A 22,918-nucleotide genomic window follows, 5' to 3' on the forward strand; every position below is an offset into this window, starting at 1 on the left:
AACCACAACAATTCTGTGCACCACCCGCACTTACCAGAAATAAATAAAATATGACGATAGACAAATTACTCCCTGGTATTTTACCTACTCTAATTGCTCTATCAGACAACGCAGATCCTAACGTCCTAGTAGAAGAATTTAACAAAATCATGAACAAAACTCTTGATAATATTGCCCTGCTAAAGCTCAGAAATAGTAAACCACACAGCCATCTGAACAATTGGTTCACCCCCCTCCGAAAAATCCTTAGACTAGAACGAAGAAAATGCGAAAACACTTGGAAACTCCATCCTACTCCAGAAAACAAATCGAAACTAATCAATATCTCATCTCAATATAAAAAAGAGATCCTCTCAGCAAAGCAAGAGACTTACAGTAACAGAATTACATAAACAAACTCAAGCACGAAAGAGTTGTTCTCTAAACTTAGAGAACTGGAAAATCCCATAACTCCTCAAGACAACTGTCTTAAAGATAAAAAATGGTGTTCTGAAATCCAGTATGCATTATCCAACAAAGTCCTTAACCTCCGAAAGAAAATAGAATTAAAGAAAGAGACATTAGCCACCTCTACATTGCCCAATATAACAACACCTCCAAAAACTAAACCGTCCACTTCTCTAAAGTCTCTATAATAGAGGTGGAGAAAGTGCAATTGGAAGGTTTCAGTCCAAGTATTAAAGGAGATCTTTGCCCAGCACAACTGATCAAAGATGCTGCACGGGACCTAGCACCATTTATCACTAAGCTGATTAATGCCTCCTTCACCACCGGCACTATCCCGAGCAACTTAAAGGACTCATGGGTGCTCCCACTCCTCAAAAAGCAAACCTTAGACTCGGCTATACCCACCAATTATAGACCGATCACAACTGTGCTGTTCCTTCTGAAGATTCTGGATAAGGTGGCATATATCCAAATTCAGAACTTCCTTGAACTGAACCAGCTACTAGGCTCTCGTCAATCTGGCTTCCGTCTATTACATGGCACAGAAACTGCACTTATCGATCTTAAAGCCCAAATAGATAAACTACGCGACATTGGAAAACCGGCACTTCTCCTTCTATTAGACCTATCTGCCGCATTTGACTTAGTGGATCACAAGGTTCTTTGAAACCACTTAGATACAGCAGCACACTTCTCCACTGAGGCAATAGTGTGGATCCAATCATTCCTTAGTGACTGCACCATGAGGGTCTTCTCACCAACAGCAGCTGCGGTCCCTATCCCCATCACTTGCGGCGTGCCACAGGGCTCATGCGTTTCACCAACACTATATAACATCTTCACTAAACCCCTGTTTGATGACTTGGAGCATCTGGGTATCACCTACATAATTATGCAGACGATACCCAGATCCTCCTCCCACTTACTGGGGACTATGATGAGGACCTAGCAATGGTGAACGGAATTTACAGCATCGTTCAGGCATGGATGGCCACCCATGGCCTATGCCTCAAAGATGATAAAACAGAGCTCCTCATCCTGGGCACCAAATCCCTCATCAACAATCTAAGTACGAATTACTCTTCCTTCATCATTGATGAGAACTGTATCCAAGTAGCTAAGGAAGTAAAAACGCTAGGTATTTTCCTTGACTCTACTCTATCATTTACTAAACAGGTAAATCGCTAGCTTCATCAACAGCTTACACATGTAAACTAATTAGAGCGGGAAAACAATTCCTATCTCAGAACAGTTGCCTAACTTTAGGCAGAGCTTTAATCATCTCTAAACTAGACTATTGTAATTCCCTGTACATTCGAGCAACTAAATCCACCATCAACAAAACTCAGATACATCAAAACAATGCTCTTCGAGCAGCACTGAACATTCCTAAGAGAGAACATATCTCGGAAACAGGAAGGAAACATAAATGGCTTACCACCTATGAGAAAATTAGACTTAAAACTGCGTCCCTCACATACAAATTTCCTACACAACAAAGCCCCACAATTCTTAGCCGACAGATTCTCTAGAACAAACTCTACTAGACAAACGAGACTAGCAGACACCAATCGCCTTCAAGTACCACGATTCAAACTCTCCACTATAGACGGAACTAGTTTCCCAGTCAAAGCCGCTCAATTGTGGAACAAGCTACCTGTCACATTGAGAACAGAACAATCCTTTACCAAATTCAGGCAAAATGTGATCAGCTGGTTGATAGCGCAAATGCTAAATGTATGTATGAATTTGCTCCCGCCTGTTTTTACCTATATGCCTGCCACAACTGTTATCTCTTTACTGTTGTTTTTACCAAATTATCAATTTGTTAATCCTTTCACATGAATGACACACTGTAACCTGTAACCTTGCACCAAGCTGTATGTTTTCTTACCTCCTGCGCCCTTATACCCCAGGGTCCGGGGCGCATAATAAATACTAAACAAACAAACAAACAAGACACGTAAAGTGACTTAAACAATAAAGCTCCCTTTTAAAGATTACTTTTCACCCATACCTTTCACCCATTGTGTCCACTACCAATACCGAAAGCTACTCCTCACTGATGAAGCCCAACAAGGCCGAAACATGTTTCGGGATGCGTGTGGTCTCGTGCATAAGGGATGTGACGAAGCAGTTCGGACTGCACTACCCCTTTTGATGCGGGACAAAGCCTGATTTGCATACAGTGTTTCCCCTTTTGTAATGTCGTGGCAGGCAAAGATGATGGTCAGGAGGGTTGCCCAGAGAAATGACAGAAGTTAAGATTTATTCTAACGGTCACGATGTATGAAAAAGCCATTTATAAATGCAAAGATGAAATTGAACATTTCTGGGATATTTGGAGATGTTTTCTTGATGTTTATGGATAGTCTTGATCTTTTATTGGGATTATTGTGTCCCTGATTCTGTGGATTGCTGTCATCTATCATTGCTCATGGTTGTATACATTGTACTTATGATGTTCTTGTATTTGCTGTATGAATTTCTGCATTTTTCCTGTTTTCTTGTTTTCTTGTTTCTTTTCCTTCATCTTTTCTTTCCCTTGTGTATCTCTATTCTTTTCTCTTTAATGAGTTGCTTAATAGTAGTTTATAATTAGTTGCTTTTTATGCTGCTTAATGTTTGCTTTTTCTGTTGATTACTGTTATGAAAAGAAAACATTTTGAACATGAAAAAAAAAAAAGATTTATTCTAAACCTTCCAGCCATCACCCCTTTTGTTTCACTACCTTGACATACCAAAAAAAGATTTGGTTTTATGTGGATATGAAAGTTTCTTAACATCGTGTATTACAGCGAGCTGGAAGTTTGTGACATGTGCTAACTGACCTTTTTACACAATTTCTTTTAGCGTGGGGAGCATGTTTATTATGACAAAGCATACAAATAATGTGTAAAATGTATGTATAAAAGTTTTACGCATGCTTTTTTTGCTGTACCATATTTGCATTTATTTGTATGACGAAGGAGAATAGGCATGGAACGAAAATACCTTTTCTGTCGTCCCATCTTTTCCATCATACAAAGGCACAAGCATTTATGCCAACATGACATTTCTTGATGCTGGCATACATGCTTTGGATTCTCATGGAATCGGACTGCTTTTTTATACCTGTATAGGGTGTGGCAACCCCTCCCCCTTCACTGTGTCGTCCAGCCATGGTGACAAACTTCGAGGGTGCACTGCTGGTTTGCCCCCTTTTGCCCTGAGACCTGCTGCAGTGAAATCGAGTTGATCCCTTCACCAGGAGAGGAGAAATTGACAATGTACCACCATGGAATCCTCCCTGGAACTCAGCCGCTGAAAGCTGAAGAGCCTCACAATTGTAGCATTTGAACCGCAACTGAAGTGGACTTGACTGCTGAAGTTTGGTCCGTAGTGCGCCTTGGGTCAGTGAGTACTTGCAACTCTTACCTGTGGCCCCTGGTGCATCCATCCATTTGTATATACAAGTGTCCCCTGAGGGCCACACTTCTTTATTGAGGTAGCCTGTGCTACCATCCTATTCCTAACTTTTGGAACCTGTTCTGCCCTCTTGGGGACACCCTCAGCGAATAGTGGGAACTTATTCATCACTGTCCCACCTGCCTTCCTGAGCTGCTACAGCCCTTGCAAGAGACCCCGTTTTTTCCAACCGTGCGATCATGTGCACCTCCATCTGAACGTACTCTTGTGCACAAGGCTCTACTCTTCTTGGGGATTGGACTGCCTCTCAGATAGGGTTGATAAAGTGAAGGACTGCCTAAAGTATATTTGCATTGTTTGCTCCCTTTCCTTACAGTTTGTGGACCCTTACTGTGTGCCAATCCTTTAGGCCAACGGTATCTGTATATATGTTTTATAGTAGTGTTGTGTTGGTTTAAGTATTACTGCTGATCTTTGCTTGTGTTTGATTTAAAAGGCCTTTAAAAAATGTATATGAATTTTTGATATACACCTGACTGAGAATAATTTGTAGTGTTGTTTACTGTGTGTGCTCATTGGGGGCTTTCGGATCACCCTCGCCCCTCCTGAGACATAGTCTTGGCCACTGCCAATGCTTCCTTGTTTGGTCTGGCTTGTACAGAAGGTTACCCTGTTCCAAGAAACTAGGCTGGCCTTTTGAACCTCTGCCCACCAGGGCAGAGTTCAGAAATACATCTTATCAATATTCCATATCTTTTGACAGAAAAGAGATAATTATATATCTTGGATTAGGAGAATACAATGTGGTTGAAGACACTATTGATTCTTTAGAAGTGTCTTTTATGATATCTCCCATGTTGAGAGGGGTGACTGAGGTAGGGAAGCATAGGTACAATGCATATGGGGGAGGTGGACACTAGGTGTAGCGGTTGAATATTGAACACTGGTTGAATATCGACCAGACAGGGAAATGTACTGTCTGGTCGATATTTATCTCCCTCAACTGGACATAGATAACATGATAGGCAGATCAAATAGTTCCATCATTGTAGAACTCAGGATTAGATTGCCTTTATTAAAAGTAAAAAGTGCACATGGCAGTGCGCATATTTGCGTTCGGATGGCTCTGGAAATAAAGGGTGCTTTAAATATCACACACATACCATAAGTGCATAAGGATATATTAAGAATAAAGGATACAAAGTGAGAGTTTCTTAATAAAATTAAATAATAGCTCTTTGGAGAAAAATACAGTGTCAGATAGAAATATATTTCAAAATGGATACTCAAGTGCAAAATTATTCCCAGTTTTACGGCAGGTGTGGAGGACTATAAACCATGCCAAGAGTATTCAGACTAGCAACAGAGGCTGATACATTAGAGGCTGTCTTTGGCAGCATCTTGCAGTGAGGTAATTAAGTTTGCTAGGTTAATAAATGGAAATTGGCAGAAAAAGCAGACAAGATTGTGATGAGGCCACATAAGTAAGGGAAGTTTAGATACATTTATCTATGTTCGAATTGAAGAGGTCACAACGTGTGTCATGCAAACTATTCTGAGAGACCAGCTGTATTATTTTGGCAACCATAAAATCTGCTCTAAGGGAGCATAAAGCACTAACTAACTTGGCTGGACCTCAGCAATCAGATAAGGATTAGATATCGGTGCGTGAAAATGTTCTTGGCAGGAGTTGAGCACTGTCATAGTTGTGTCCAGCCAAGTCTAAAATAATCATATTAGTTTTGTGCACCAGAGAAAATTATGGATGCCAGCTATGCTAATGTGGGCTTGTTGTACACAAAAGATAAGCTATCCAATGATAGTGAAGGAATGTTTTTATTCTCTGACTAAAGGAACCTATCAGAAGCATACCATGTCATTTGCATAAAAATATTGCATTATCTTAAAAGACTATAAATCAGGTTAAAGGAAACATTTCTTTGAGTGTGTCCTGGTATTCCAGCAATAAGTGACCATGATGAAATCCTCCCAGGCGTCTTATTTTCGCTTGTCTCTCTCTAAGAATTGTTCATAGAAGTCTGGTGCTCGATGGAAGATGGGAAGCAGGACCCCCAGTTCACATGGTCTAAAAGCAGGCAGATTACAAAGGAATGAGTTGTAAACACGGTCTGCCATTCATGCACGGTAAGTGGTATTTACTCAACTGAAACTAAGATGAACAGACAATTAGCCCTGCATTTACACATTTGGTTTGCACTTCATAGTGCAAATCACTAGGATTGCATGCAGGTGATCTGTTTGCATGTAAGGGCAAACGTGACAGGCACCCTTTGTCCAATTTACATTTTTAAGTAAAAGGACCCTCTGTATTTCTTAAGGTGCTGGAAACAGGAGCATTTGCAGGCTATCATTATTTTGCATTCTGGGACTTGTAGTTTTTCAATCAGGATGTGCAAAATAAAGCCACAATGATAATGAATTGGATTAGCATGTTTCTATAAGTATTTGCATATTGTCAGGTTACTTTTTTATGGGATCTGTGTATTTTCAAGACCACCCTAATAGGTGGCAGTATTACTGTAGTGCTTGAAAGCACAGACTTAAATATGTTTACCAGTAGAGCTCAGAAGGTATTTAGTCACATGCCCAGTTTGCAGAAGGTGCTAAAATTCCATGTTCACTGCTTCAGCCAAGTGTGCAATCTCACTGTGACTTAATTGCAGAAAACGGAGTCCTTAGAAGTGATTACGGTCACACTATTTAAGAAAAGGCTGTCGTACAGTGGAGCAGGTTTTTAATGATTTTGGGGTTAAAATGGAGTCTCCTTGTGCTCCTCCATTAGTGGCACCCGATGTTGCCATCTAGAGATGTGTTATTGTTGGGAGTGTGACCATCCCTTAGTTCCCACATTACTAAATTTGACAGGCAGAAATGTAGTCTCACCAGCCAGCCACTTCACCAATGATTATAGCATAGTAGACTGGCATTCATTTCCCTGCCCTCTTTCTGTCTCCGAAGTTACTGTGGCCATTCTGCATATTGCCACAAATGAGAATGGGGGAAGCCCTTTGCTGTGCTTGGTTATGGCATGTTATTATGTTATTGAGTCTTACGAAAAACACCTTTTCCATATTTTGTTGTTTCTTGGAGCTTCAGGATAGGCTATGGGACTAACACGGGTGATGGCAAGGATGTTTTCTTGCAATGTTGGTGTGTGCAGATGTGAAAAGATAAGGCTGTCTGTAGTGTGTACATTTAAGCTATTTTGTGACTTGTCTACAGCAGTGGTTAATTTGTGTGCCAGTTTGCTGCCGTAAATTGTTTGGGTGAATGACTGGTATCACAATAGTTTGGAAGGAGTGTGGAGAGTTGTGTTGGTTTATCTGTGTTTTTGTTACTGTGGTGGTTAGGGAAATTTAGAGAAGACATACATCTTCCAGGTGGTGTGTGTTCCTTGTGTAACCTATGTTGTTTCGATGCTGGCGTTGTGTGTTGAGATGTGTTGCTAGGAGAGGGAATGCTCTCTCAGGTGACACCATGATATGACAAATATTCAGGGATCAGAGCATCATGGGACATCCCTTCTGACTGCCCAAAGATACCTCATGGACACTGAATTTTACATGGGATTATGGCACAATGCAGCTAGATATGCATCCTGAAGTGACAAGTGAGGAATCCAACCATGCACTACAACGCAACCACAGCATCACCATGCACCACAACACAGCCACAACATTATCATGCACCGCAACACAACCACAGCATTGCCATGTACAACAACAATATAATGGACCACAACACAGCCACAGCATTAGCCTGCACAACACATCCAATCATTATCATGGACCACAACACAACCACAGCAACACCATCACAATAGAGCATTACCATGCATCACAACACAACCACAGCAACACCATGCACCATAATGCAGCCACCGCAATACCATGCACCAAAACAATACCATGCCCCAAAACACAACCACAGCAATACCATGCACCACAACACAGCCACAGCATTATCATGCACCACAACACAACCACAGCATTACCATGTACAATAACAATATCATGCACCACAACACGACTGCAGCATTATCATGAAGCACAGCACAACCACAGCAATACCATGCACGACAACACAACCCCAGCAATACCATGCACCACAACAATATCATGCACCACAACACAGCCACAGCATTACCATGCACCATGACACAACCACAGCAATTCCATCACAGCCACAGCATTACCATGCACCAAAACACAGCCACAGTATTACCATGCACCACAACACAACCACAGCAATACCACCACAGCCACAGTATTACCATGCACTACAGCACAACCACAGCAATACCATGCACCACAACACAACCACCACAATAACATGCACCACAACAGTACTATGCACCAAAACACAACCACAGCATTATCATGGACCACAGCACAACTACAGCAATACCATGCACTAGAACACAGCCACAGCAATACCATGCACCACAATGTAGAGTAGAGGATGACGTCATCTCTAGTGCCTGCCCACTCACCTCTGTCATACTGGAAGCAAAACAGGAAGACTCTGACACCAGGTATCATCACAATACCGCACAAGAGATATGAGAGACGTTATGCAGTTAGACAGCCGTATCAAATGTACCCTCGCACTGATGTGGGGAAGGTTGTCGGCATACATCATGGGCATTGAAGAGCTGTACATGAAGTCAGACCAGAGCAAAGTGACGTAATGAAGAGAAGATACTAAGACATACAGAAGCGATATGCAAATGATTAGAGAATGATAATGTAGCTGAAGTAACAGGAGAAACGTGTATGCAGACACGAAGAAACCATATCTACGAAGAAGATAAGTAACCAGATGAGTAGCGGTATATACGCAGAAACGCAAGGTAGATGAGATAATTAGAAGCTTGTTGTAGTAGAAACTATGACATGAGGAAAGCGGCCATGATAGAAAGATGCATGGTATTGCTGTAGTTGTGCTGTGGTCCATGATTGTGTCAAAACTACCTCAGAAACAAACCAGGGCCGCAGATCAGAAACACTGCAGAAAACAGCTTAATGCAAGAAACAAAGGATATCTGTTTTGCTGAGACTAAGGATGACACAGCAAGACATAATTGGAAAGCACAAAGGGAGTTGACCAGGATAAGCTATGAACGAAGGGTACATTACTCTTAGATTAAGCAGAAGTGAAAACCTCTGTATGTGCCATGTATTGAACAATCAAGGCTCAAGAAAGTACATGTAAGATGGAGCGACCAAGTCTCCAGAGGCTAAGAGTAGTAATAGCACCCAGCATAATTAAATCAAATAGCAGTAAATAGCAGGTCGTAATTGACACATTTGTGGTCTGCTGACATGTGGTGCAAGACTCGAAAACAAGGTCTATTCATTAAGCCTCAGCCACAGATAGTGGTGTACCCTGACTCCCTTAATAATCCCAGAGAAGAAAACAGTCAGCAAGGTCCACTAGAAAGGAGTAGCCTTGGCTCATGCTCTGACTGATGAGAGATGGTAGGCTAACTGACCAAAGTGGGCAGTGGTCTGACGTTGTTCTTTGCACCTGGGTTTCATTCTGTTCATGTGCTGCTAGCGAGCCGAATGTCCAAGGTTGGGAGAGTATGCCAACCAATCATGAGTGGCCATGAAGCGGCATGTTATACAATGCTGCAGTAGACAATCAGCTGTTATTATTTTCCATAATAAGTATTATACTTATTTAGAGGCAGTTCTAGGCATTTCTACCAGATAAGGGCATCCAAGAATGTTATTAACACTCATGCATACTAAAGGTATATATGTTTCCTTAACCAATCCCTCCCCTTGGATGACATCATAGCTGATGTACCTCGAAGTATAAAGTCTTTGTGTACTCAAAACTTAGATGAGAGTGTGTGAGCTGCATTTCGTATGATCACCAGATGTCCCTACTTTATTTGAGCTGACAATAGAGTATTACATTTCCATATTCTTTAAGTCTGTTTGGTTATTTGGGTCCGAGGTAATTTACTATGGTAATTCCATTCTGCGCATGAAATACGCTCCAAGAAGCTACTGCACAGTTTGTTAAAGGTGCGGATGGTTAAAGATCCAGCTACCTAGGCCCAGTTCTAAACACTCAGACTATCGAGGACTTTTGCCTTTAGCCAGAATTGCATGGAGCTTCCTGCTGAGAGCGGTGTGCAATACACATGTGGGGAAAGAATCGGTCAGCAGTTGCCCCTTTGAAGGAGTTACTGTCCGGTCCCCGCAGGTGCCTCATGTACTTAAGATGAACTGGTCGATTGGGGAAGAGTCGATGCTGAGGGACTCGAACTGAGCCACGGATGTAAGTGGAGCATTGAAAGTGGCAAATAAAGAGGAGGGGCTGTAGTCTAAGTGTAATTAGTACCCAGCGTGTCAATGCCACAGGATACACTTAATGTGGATTGGCTTGATTCCGAGCCATACCATAGTGTAATCCTGTGTACTCATTCGCGTGCATCGCGCGCCGGGTCGAGTAAAGGTTCCTCACTCCCCTCTCCTTTCTTTACTATGGATCAACTAGGCCCAAAATGGCACCTTGTTGATCCGTAGTAATGAAGCAGTACGTGTGTTCTAGTCTTTCTAGAATGAACGCGTACTGCAAAGCCGCTTTTTTCAACTGGCAAAACAAAAGCTGATTGAAAAACGCAACAACCCCATTGGTGTCCTGGGACTAAAAACCCAGGAATACTAATGGTAATAAGCCCCTTGCCGGCTACACTCGGGCCTATAACTATGGGCCCCGGGGGCATTACCTTAGGTGGTAATGGCCCACCGGCTTGGGGCTTATTGCCACACTATATGGTAACAGGATTTGTGTGTAAAAGAGATAGATACCTCGATTTTGAGTTCCAAGGGGACCAAAGAATACGCATTAAACTCTAAGTAGAGTAAATGATAGGGATTCCTGAGGCAAGTGCCAATTAAGAAGAATGTGTATTTCACTCCAAAAGGGAGTAACTAGTGAGAGGAGATACATTTACCAAGGAAAGGAAAGGAATGTGATCACAGGAAATTAAAAGTGCACGTTCATTTGGGGTTATAAATACATGTTAATGTTAATGTTAAAGGATATTTGTACCGTGCACTATTACCACCGGAGTGGTCCCCTGGCGCTATGGTGGATCTGAAAGAGGGAGAGGGGGGTGGGTTAGTGGGAATGAGCTGGAAAAGTGCTAGATAGCAGTGATGTGCTGTTGGCAGCCTCAGCCCGGTGGGTCCATTGGCTGGGCTTGGGGTGTTATACGGTCGATAGTCATCATGTGCTGTTGTGCAAGTCTATGTGTGGTTTGTTTTGTTGTTGCAGTGTAGTGAAGTTTGTGCGGTTTGTTGCGTTTTAGGCTTGTGGTTGTGTTTGGTTAGAGTTAGAGAGGAGTATGCAGAGGGATGAAATTGTTAGTGGATTGGTTAGTTGGCATTGCTGTACTTACAATTATGTCTAGGTGTGATGCCTACTATCATTCACCATTACGTCGGAGTGTGGCACTTGCTAATTTTCAATTCTGTCTAGATGTGAGACAGGCTAGCGATCACGATTCCATTCTAGTGTTGCACTTGTCATCATTCACAGTTTCATTTAAGTTTTCTAATATTCACATTTTGTATACATTCGATGGAGGCTAAGGTTAAGAATTCCATCTAAGTGTGGCAAATGCTAACATTCACATTTCTATCTAGATGTGACGTAAGCTAAGGCTAAGAATTTCGTCTAAGTGTGGCACATGCTAACGTTCATAATCCTGTCTAGATGTGACGCAAACTAAGGCTAAGAATTTCGTCTAAGTGTGGCACATGCTAACATTCACATTTCTATCTAGATGTGATGCAAGCTAAGGCTAAGAATTCCGTCTAAGTGTGGCACATGCTAACATTCACATTTCTATCTAGATGTGATGCAAGCTAAGGCTAAGAATTCCGTCTAAGTGTGGCACATGCTAACATTCACATTTGTGTCTAGATGGAATGCAGGCTAAAGTTAAGAATTCCATTTACGTGTGGCACATGGTAACAATTATTACACCTGTCTAAGGTGAAATAGGCTAAACTTGACCGTTCTTTATAGGTTAGTTAACATTGGCACTCGTTAACATTGGCTTTGCGGTCCTACCAATGATATATAAAGCGTTATATAACTGCCAAGTAAATTAACATTTCATAACAGTATGTTAGTGCGTAATGCAGTGCAACATTTATAGTCCAGCCAAGAATGTATTTAGGTTGGTGGTCACTAATCTCTTTAAGTATGCATGTTGTAATTCTATGGCAGTCAACATTATGGAGAGGCAAGGTAGAGTGGCAAGGGCTTTCTGGAGTAGAGTGATTGCTCCACCCCCCACCCATGCTACACTTACAGTTTTGTTGATGTCTATTGGTTGCTGGCTTCCTTTGCGTCCCCTGCGGACACCTGCAGACACTTCTTGGAGCCGTCAATGTAGAAGCCGCCATTTGCCTTGAGGCCATTAGCTGCAGGGGCTGCCGGGCAGAGAGCTGCCCAGATCCGGTCCAGGATAAGGAGTGATTCGGCCAATAAGGTCGGGGGAGGGCGCGGGAGGCGGGATGAGGAGGGGGAAACAACACAGTTGCAATCAGGCTGCAACAGGGGGCTGGGGGGTCACATTCAGAGTGGGCATTTTTAAAATGACTATCTAAGGGGGCTAAAGGCAATTTCCTGCTCACCTGATCCGCCAGAATGGGAATGGCCTGCAAGACGAGGTGCTGGGGTTAGGGCTGCAAGCATGGGCACAGACATCCAATCAGGGCCGGGGGAGGCGCGGGAGGCGGGATGAGGAGGGGGCAACAACAGGTTGCAATCATGCTGCAACAGGGGGTTGCGGGGTTACATTCAGTGTGGGCATTTTAAAAATGGCAATCTAAGGGGGCCAAAGGCACTTTCCTGCTCACCTGCAACGCCAGAATGGGAATGGCATGCAAGACGAGGTGCTGGGGTTAGGGCTGCAAGCATGGGCACAGACATCCAATCAGGGCCGGGGGGAGGCACGGGATGAGGAGGGGGAAACAACACGGTTCCAATCAGGCTGCAACAGGGTGACTGTCATGATGCCTACCTCCAAGGAGCCAGGTCCGACCCAGCAACCCCAGAGGCAGGCATCATCCCCCCCAGGGAAGTGCCAGCGGGCCCAAGCTGGGGCCCTTTGGACACAGTCCTGGCGCCTTAGGCGCCAGGCTCATAAAGCTAGACATGTGTTCAAGTGTTTTAATGTGCACTTACCTGGGGCAGACCATGCTGCTACATCCAGGCCCTCTTGAGGCCTGAATGGAACTACTTTACCTGTGGGACTACTTTCCACCTGGGTGTGGTCGGGGAAGGATACATACCTGATCGGTGGAAGGATACATACCTGGAACTTCTTCCAAAGCTATTTAAACCACGCCCAATCAGCAACTCACGCTTCGCGTTGTTCTGCTCCTCGCAGCTGGACGCTCACCGTGTCAGCTCCTGCATCTGGACTTCAGCCACGCCTGTCAGCATCCTGGGTCACCTGGAAAGGGAGATAAGAGAGAATTGGAGAGAAAGAAGACCTTACCTGCTAAAGCTGCATCACGGAGACATCACACCGACGATCCTGAAAGGGAAGACATCATTTTTAAAAGCATTTCGCTTCGATCGCTGCAGCGCTGCATTTCACTCACCTTTCCTGGGCGCCTCCATCTTCAGCAGCGATAATCCGGATCCGCAGCCACTTCCCAGAGCCTAGAGAGAAAAAGACAAGAAAAACAAGGTGAGAGAAGGAAGGGAATAGGAAAAGCTCAGTTTCCTTCTAAGACTTACCTGTTGGGTCATTCCCGTTTCATTTCGGGTCCTGCCGCTTCCTGGCATTCCGGACCCCGGCCCCTGTGGGGAAAAAAGACAAAGACATTGAATGAGCGAATGCAAAGACATTACCCGAACGCTCATCCAGAACTTACCTGTCATTTACTGGAACTGCACGTTTCACTTCGGGTCGGCGCCATATCTCCGGCATTCCGAACCCCGGCCCCTAAGGGGAAAAAGACATAAGCGTTAGCGCTTGCTGCAATAAGACAATGAACATTATTATTAAGCTTGAACTTTTGAACTTGCAACAGAACTCTTACAGCGCCTTACCTGAATAGTCAAGCTTATTTGAACTCCCATCAAACCTCAATCCAGTGAAGTAACTGGGTTTCTACGCGCCCCTGCATCAGAAGCAGGATGGAGAACGCATCCTTCCAGACCCTAAGTTGAGACTTCACGGGGAATCGTGGAAGGGTATCGTGGAGGGTTGGAAGGGAGTGGGAGGCTTGAGCATTATTCCGTCAGTAGGTAATACTCCCTTTCACGCACAGGGGAATATTCCTGCGAGCCAGAGAAGCCAGAGTAGAGGGGCCCTTCCTGTCCATCCTCAGAGTCCTGCGCTTCACCATTGAAGAAGCATCAGCACTCGAAGCCAGACCTGCGCCTCCGTGGGAATCAGGTGAGCGTGACAGCTGGGGGGTCACATTCAGAGTGGGCATTTTTAAAATAGCGATCTAAGGGGGCCAAAGGTACTTTCCTGCTCACCTGCACTGCCAGAATGGGAATGGCGTGCAATGCGATGTGCTAGGGTTAGGGCTGCAAGCATGGGCACAGACATCCAATCAGGGCCGGGGGAGGCGCGGGAGGCAGGATGAGGAGGGGGAAAACAACACGGTTGCAATCAGGCTGCAACAGGGGGCTGGAGAGTCTCATTCAGAGTGGGCATTTTCAAAATGGCTATCTAAGGGGGCCAAAGGCACTTTCCTGCTCACCTACACCGCCAGAATAGGAATGGCATGCAAGGCTAGGTGCGGGGGTAAGGGCTGCAAGCATGGGCACAGACATCCAATCAGGGCCGGGGGGAGGTGCAGGTGGCGGGATGAGGAGGGAGGAAACAACATGGTTGCAATCAGGCTGCAACAGGGTGCTGGGGGGTCACATTCAGAGTGGGCATTTTTAAAATGGTGATCTAAGGGGGTCAAAGGCACTTTCCTGCTCACCTGCACCGCCAGAATGGGACTCATCAGTGTAAAACCTTTATTGTGTATAAACTAAGAAATATAAAACGAGAGTAATAACATTAGTTGAATATCAGCCCTTACAATAATGTGATTGACGTCAATCAGAGAAGGATAAAAGCTAAGAAAGCATATTAAAAGTTAAATAAAGGTTCTTGCAGTGGCAATAATAGAACAACAGCCCAGCAAGAGTCGATAGAACTATAAACAAAGAAATAAAGAGAAACAATATCATAAAGACTTTAAAATTGGTTAAAATATTGATCTGATAGTGCTTGCCTAAATAGATTTTTGTATTGTATGTGATTTAAGAAGCCAGTAAGTATTGGCTGTCGAGATTGACTTGTCATCACGTGGGACACTCCTCTTTTACATCTATGTAGGACATTACCAGGATACACACCTAAAATAAGTCAGTATCACAAGGAATGGGGGAAGGGCAGGATTAATAAAACACTCATGCCATGGGCTCAAGAAGGTTTGTTGTCAAAAACAGTATTGCGACATATGACAACGTATTTGTATGCTACATATACGGGGAAGAAACGACAAAAAAGATTAGCTAATCTAGAACTATGGAAGATGTATCAAAATGAGAAAAAAAGACCCACCCAAGAAGGAGTGGATGCTTAATCAGCATAAAGAGGAAGACATAATGCCCTCAGCTCCTCTTACTCCTCCCAAAAACGATAGCACAAGGGACGATAAACAGGGATTTTATCCTTTAAAGGAATTAAAGGCAGCAGCGTGGTATGTCAATCCAATATATGCACCTCCAGCTTGTAATAGTGAAGACAGCATGGAAGAAAGTATGATTAAGGAACCAAAAAATATATCGATAAGCGATGAATATAAAGAGCCTGATGAATGAAGAAGTAGACAGATAGAAATATAGAGGAGGACACCAAGAGACAAAAAGAGGAGAAGGAAAGAGCCAAAAAAGAGATCATAGTGCAAAATGAATGGATGGGAGGACAGATATTATTCAAGTTAGACGGAAAAGGTATTGAAGGTGTGAGAGAGAGGGAAGAAAGAGAAGATCATAAAGAAAAAGAACAGGATAGTGCATACAAGGAGCAGAAAGAGAAAGAGAAGAAACAAAAGGAAGAAAGAAGCAGGTATTAGGAACAAAAGAAAGAGAAAGAGAGAATATAGGAGAAGAAACATGGTAAAATAGAAGCCCAGAGAATGAAAGAACATAGGTTGCAAAGAAGGCAAGAGGAAGAAGAGTACAGCGAGATGAGAAGGTAAGAAGAAATTAGAAGGGGTAGAGAACAAAATGATGACAAAATAGATTATCTTGTTAACAGATGCATAGTGCCAGTTGAAACACGAGAATGATGGGAAGAAGAGCAAGGATCACAACAGCCTATAGAGAGCTGCAGGGAATACTGAGAATTTAGTCATGGGCTGACAAGTAAGAGGCAAAAGGCCGAGGGAAAAGGATTGGGGATTTATACAGGCAAATGAGGGACAAGGATGGCTATAAAATTAAAGGGAACAATGAGGGATCTTTATCAGAAGGAATAGGAAGCAGTTTGGTGACGTGATGGCAGACGAAGATAGAGCACTGTCCGTAAGCGGGTTAGACCTTATGACAAGGACAGGGATGATATCCATACGAGTTGGGGTATAATAATGACAGTTGAAAAAGGGAGCAAAATAAGAAGGCAAAGAGAGAGGGTGCATGTGGTTTTTCAATAGATCCAAGTAAGGAAAAGGGGTAAAATAGTCATATTTAGAAGACCCTAAAGACAAAACATCAGAACCAACACCATATTCGGAATGACCACCAGTCCAATCATGTAGTGCAGGGGATACATCCCCACCATATGTGAGCAGATTAAGGTCGCTGCGAGGATGAAGACAAATGGGCGCAACTAGGCCCACCTGGAACATGAAAAGTATAGGTGGGTACGATTACGCAATTCCCACTATTAGGGAAAGGAGAAGGATGACCACAATATATACCGTGGCCACAGATGGATAAAGATAACTTGAAATGTTAACTGCCTAGTTTGACTGCAGGTGTGGGAAAATGGATCTACGAGTTAGAAAGGATGACAGCGGGAATGAAGTTAGCAGTGGGTGATGTAAATGGCCTGCTAGCAGCCATTCTAGGAGAGAGAGCTGATCACATTTGGGTATGAGCTGGGTATGCAAGTGTAACGGCACAAAACATGACACATGATGGAGTACAATTTAATAATTGCAGAGCAGACGTATGGAGAGCACTTAGAGTGCAGTACCCCGACAAATCAGACATGGGTGCTATAATGACAAGGAAAATGGGGGAGGATGAAGATCCTGTTGCGATTTATTCAAGAGATTCAGGAACATTGGCGTCTTGAGATGAGGGAACCGTGGGATAAAATGGTGGCAGTATTTTACCACATTTTGTGTCAGGGACTGCCCGAGCCAGTGCAACGGCAGATGAAAAAACAGGTAAGGATGGAAGCGAAGTCCTGGCCAGAAATACAATTGACTATTGTACATCATTGTCAATTATTGCAAGAGAACAACAAGAAAAAAGCCTGGTGCAAAAAGCAAGAGGAAGCAAAGTTAGTTCAGAAACAATAGTTGAAATTTGCTACAGAAGGAGCAGTATTGACAAGTGGTGAAATTGTGATAACACAAGGAGTACGGCCAGTGCAGTCAAGCAATGTAGGGTATCATGCAGATCTGGATATCATTTTTGGCTGTAAGGCAGAGGGAATGTGCATAGAGTGAGACGAAGGGGATTTCAGAACTCCCCAGGAGGAGGAGGATTTAATGGAGGACAGTCCCAGAAATTTTGGAATTGTAGGAGAATGGGACATATAGCCGAACATGTAGAAGTAGAGGAGGGATGCAGCAGAACTGGCAAGCACCAAGAGGGGGGACGGGCTATTCTCCACATTATAATACAGAACCACAAAAGTATTATGCCCAAGATCACACACAGAATTAGACAAATGCGCTGCAAATACAGCAGGCACAACAAAACCCAGCACAAGTGCAGATGCCACAAGGTTATCTACAGCAAGCGCCTATACAAGCACAGCAAGTACCGACACAGCAAGCAGCAGCACCACAATAGAACATGAATGCAGGGGCCCCAAAAACATCCACACCTAGGATAGGGAATGTGACCGTGGTAGGAGGCAATCTTTCATGGGTACTGGGATGAATTTATATCCAAAATAGGACAGCCCACAGAGCGACCTGATGTGTTCAGTACTATCAGTGACACCAGACCCCCAAGAGGAACCAAGAGCCAGGGTGACAAAAGGAGCCAAGCCATTTTCGTTTCTTGTAGACACTGGAGCGACTCATTCCTGTGTTCGAGTCAGAAAATACCCAATGTCTGGTATTGCCATGAATGCTCAGGGATTCTCTGGGGTGACAAGTTTAGTTCCTTTTACAGATGGATTACCAACTTCCATAGGAGAACATGATGTATCTATGCCACTATTGTTTTCTCGACAGACACCAGTTAACATATTAGGACATGATTTGATGACATAATTAAACATGACAATGGTCCTCATTAGGATACTGACGGTAGCTGTGCCCTTATTAAGGGTACGGCTGACTCCGGTAATTATTTTTTTCCGTGGCCCAGAAAAGGGCAATGCCGATCTTGGCAGACCCGGTTATTGCCCTTTTTGGGCGCCAGAAAAAAACATTCCCCATTCCCATTCAAGCCCCATAGGGGTCAATAGGAATGGGGAGGATGCTAACAACGGGCCTGTTAATGACGGGCTTGTTGTTAGCATCCTGGACTGCTAGTGGGACCCGCTAAGGACACCTGGTATGACCAGGCGTTCCTTAGCGGGTCCCGCAGCAGTCCTCGTAATTGGGCAGCCCGTAATGAACAGTGCCGGTCCCGTACCGGCAACATTCATTACTTGACTGCCTGCCTCCTAATTTGGATCAATATCTTTTACTGACAAAGGAATTGTGTGCTCCACTCCAGGAATACATCTTCTGAATGTCAGAGAGTTAATATTGTCATTTGCAGGCGAGGGGCTCCTTTAGACCCACGGGTATTTTTGTATGGTGTAAAGACTGGAGGGGGGTGTCTGTATTTCTGCTCTCTATATGGTAGAGGAGAGTCACAGAGGACCCCAGACAAGATTCTCTATTCGGTAGCTATGGTCGAGCAATCAAGGCCTAGCTCCTCAGGAAGGTAATGCGGGCTGCTTCTTAAGTACAGTGTAGTCCCCAAGCACCCACAAAGGAATGTCCGCACACTGTATTGGTTAAAACACAGTCTTTATATAATTAATATTCAAGGTTATATACAATATCACAATAACGCACTTTGTACTCAGTTATAATGGCAAATATGCCTGGGTCAGTCCTTGGAGACACAGCAGCTTTCACATTGTGAAGGAGAGCAACAGCAATTCTTCTCGCAGGGCTTCAAGGTCAAGCTTCAGTTACTCCAGTTACTCGTCGTAGTGGACTTCAGCTTCTGAACCCGATTCCTAGCAGTGAGAGGTCCCCAGATATACTGTTGATCTCCCATTCATTCCGCTGGGTCATACTCAAGCATCCAATCACGGCGAAGGGCATTCATGCAGGCAGCCAGCCAATCAGACACACAGTGCATTCAGGCCATTCACTTCTCTCCAGACACTCACAACAAGTTATGTCTATTGGGACAAGTACCCAGCCATTCAACACTCCACACTGCATTCATACCGGTTTCGGGCAGGGCTGTCTCAGTCATTATGTCAAACACCAGTACTAGACACCCACAACATAGAATGTGTATTCGTCACACACTCCATTCACCCAGGTCCCACCCACAGGTGTACCCACAACATACGGTCGTTGGGAAGGCTCCAGCCAGTTTGGTCAGCACTTCCCCACACTACCATATATGTAACTTCCACCCAACAGCCAGTCAGGGGGAAGGGACAGGGTCAGGGCTTCCCGGGACTTCGGGGAGATCAAGGTAACAGGCGATGGAAGGCAAGAGGCCATGGGGGCCATTTTGTCTCCATCAGGAATCTACCGATTCCAATGACAGGCCTGGGCATCCCAAAATGGAGGACGCTCAGGGCACCAGTCAATTCAGCAAGGAGCTGCCACCAGCCCGTACCCTGCTCTGTGGGTCACACACAGGTGCCCAAAAACATACACTAGGGGCACAGGGTTGTACCCCCACCCATGGGTGCCATAAGGGTATCCCATGGGTCTGAACACCAAACCAAAAGAGAGAGCAGCACCGCCAGGAGTCCCACATGAACTCCTGTGCAGAAAACACGACAGAACGCACGATAAAAAGCAGTAAAGGACAAGGGTACGGAGGCCCTGTACCTCCATTGCATTTCCAGCATCACATATGGAGGGACTGTTTTGTTAACATGGCTTCCCAGATTAGTAGGTAAAATATTGAGAATTCCTGATGAATTTTTGTCTAGACCAGAAATACCGATGGATGGTGAAGACAGACAGATAATTCCTATAGAGTTAAAGGCAGCATCAGTCAGAGAGGAAAGAGTGGTTGTCCATGGGACAGATGATGAGGGAAGAGGATGGAGAGCAGTGATAGCCCTCGGTGAAGGATACAGACTGACAGAATTGACAGAAGAGGAGTTGTTTAGAGATGACTATTCGGACAATGAATTAGTATTCTTTATAAGTCTTGCTTACTGGATTAAAATAAACAACAGAGATATACCACAGGGAAAGGTATTAGTGAGAAAGAAACCGTCATTTTTTACAAGAAGATTTAGAAAAGGTTCCAAGCTTCTTGTGGTCTAGTAGTCCTTATGATGTAGGTCTATTAAGAGGAGTAGGAGCAGTTAAAATCAAGCTCAAGCCTGGAGCTATCCTACCACGAGCTCTGCAGTACCCCATGTCAAGAGGGCATGTTCTGCTTTCTTACAGGAAGGGACATTAGTACCATCAGATTCCCAGTGCAACAAATCTGTGCACCCTGTAAAGCAATAATGTGGTCGAAGCAGCGTTTCCTCTAGTTCCAAATCCAGCTACAATATTGTGCAATATCTTATCCCTGGGAAAGTATTTGACAGTAATAAATATAATAAACACGTTCTTTTCAATTCCCCTTCATGAGTATTCACAAGATTTGACTTCATTTTCGTATAGAAATACGCATCTAAAGCATACTCGTTTGTCTCAGGGGTACTGTGAGTCCCCCTTAATCTTTAACAGGGTCCTGCAGATGGACCTAGGTAATGTTCAGCATAAAAGTGCAATCATTCAGTATGTAGATATAATATTAATGTGCAGCGAGACAGAAGAAAGATGCAGAGAAGACCAGGTTTGATTCATGACCATACTAGCAGAGAAAGGATACAAGGTAGACAAAGAAAAGTTACAATATTGTCAAGAAGAGTAATCTCTCAAGTCGGGAGAAAAGTGACACCTGAGAGAGCACATGCAATTCAAAACACCCCTGGACCAGGGACAATAATGGAGATGCAACAATTCTTAGGCCTATGTAATTAATATAGGGCCTGGGTTTTTGATTGCAATACCTATATTCAACCACTTTTAAAAAGACTCAAGGAAGAACAGGTGGGCAAGAATAAAATAACATGGACAGAGGAAATAACTGAGGGATTTTAAAGAATTAGACATAGCTATTTGCACAGCCCCTGTGTTGGGAACTCCAGATTGTAATGAAGAATTGTATTTGTTTTCACACTCAAATGGAGATTTAATGACAGGAGTCCTCACACAGAAAATGACTATAGGACATGATATGATATATGATATGATATGATATAATAGTTTATTTATATAGCGCCTATACGCAATGTGTTTCAAAGAGCTTGAAGGCAAGGGAGGGAACAAGGGAAAATACAATGACATTCTTACAAGCCATGCACAGTAAGGATGTGAAATTAACTATCATACTCGGCCTGATGACATTTCAGATAGTGAAAGAGCTAACACATAGATAAGGAAGGGAGGGGGAGAGTGGGAAAGAAATGGAAACAGACAGGCGACTACCGTACTATGCCTGACGACATTTCTGGTAGAGCCGGAGAAAAACAAGAGGTGTGGGAGAGGGGTGCAGAAAGGTAGGGGAGGAACAAAACAAGCGACTATCATACTAGGCCTGACGACATTTCATAGAGTGCTGGAGCGGGGGTGGGGAGGAAAAAACCAGTAAGGGGAGGGGGGAGGAGACAGACGTGGTTGCTATCATACTAGGTCCAGGGACAATTCTGATTGTGTAAGTGCATAGAAGAAAGTAAGGGGAGGAGATAGGAAAAAGGAGAAGGGAAAGGAGGAGAAAACAGAGAGTTAGCAGTCAAAAGAGAGGAGAAGCAAGAGGGGAGAGTGAATACAACTGGAGAAGTCAGTAGTAACACATAGGGCCTCATTACGAGAATGGAGGTAATGAAAAAAGGAAGGCGGAATGGTAATACCGGCATCGTTAACGGGTCTGGGGTATTACGACCCGACAACCCGCTAATACCGCCACCGCCCGTACCGTGTCCCTTCATACCGACTTGCGCGCATACACGCGTCCCTTTGTGGAGTAAATACCAGGATGGCGGTAATAGGAGGACATCACAACTCACGCGGGCATGCAATTACCATCATCCCGAAGGCGTTAATTAGTGCCTGCACGATGGCGGGCATACAGGCATCGCGGACCACCCATAAACAGCAATCTGCAATCAAGGCAACTGCAACAGGTGCACCCAATCACCACAGGTGGAGTCAATGGAGCCTGTCCCAGTATAAAAGGAGTACACCCATACACCACACCCCGTCCTACACCAAAATGATACCACTAGCTGTTGCAATCATGGGGCTGGAGGACATGCCTATACTGCTACAACTACAGCAAAAACAGAAACTACAACAACAACTACAGCCACAGCAACAGGCAGCACAGAGGAGCCGCAGGAGGAGAAGGAGGTTGAGACAGGGCCAGCAATTACCACCAGTGCAGCCAGTAGTACCTCTTAGGCAGCCACCAATCCCTTGCATCAGACCCAGTCCATTCAATCTAACCCCTGAGCAGATCCACACCCTCTACCGGTTGGACCGGGACACCATCA

The 22,918-nt window shown here is 44.1% G+C and overlaps 1 long non-coding RNA gene across 2 annotated transcripts in view; it reads left to right on the forward strand.

The window, feature by feature from the left end:
* Positions 1-22,918, forward strand: part of LOC138579508 (uncharacterized) — a 48,272-nt gene that overhangs the window by 23,022 nt on the left and 2,332 nt on the right. For both annotated transcript variants that reach the window (XR_011304027.1, XR_011304029.1), the window contains exon 2: positions 5,879-6,000. This is a non-coding gene — a long non-coding RNA (uncharacterized lncRNA). The remainder of the gene's footprint in view (positions 1-5,878; positions 6,001-22,918) is intronic.

Source organism: Ambystoma mexicanum, chromosome 3p (assembly GCF_040938575.1).
Source record: "Ambystoma mexicanum isolate Mex_15411 chromosome 3p, UKY_AmexF1_1, whole genome shotgun sequence".
Lineage (NCBI taxonomy): Eukaryota > Metazoa > Chordata > Amphibia > Caudata > Ambystomatidae > Ambystoma > Ambystoma mexicanum.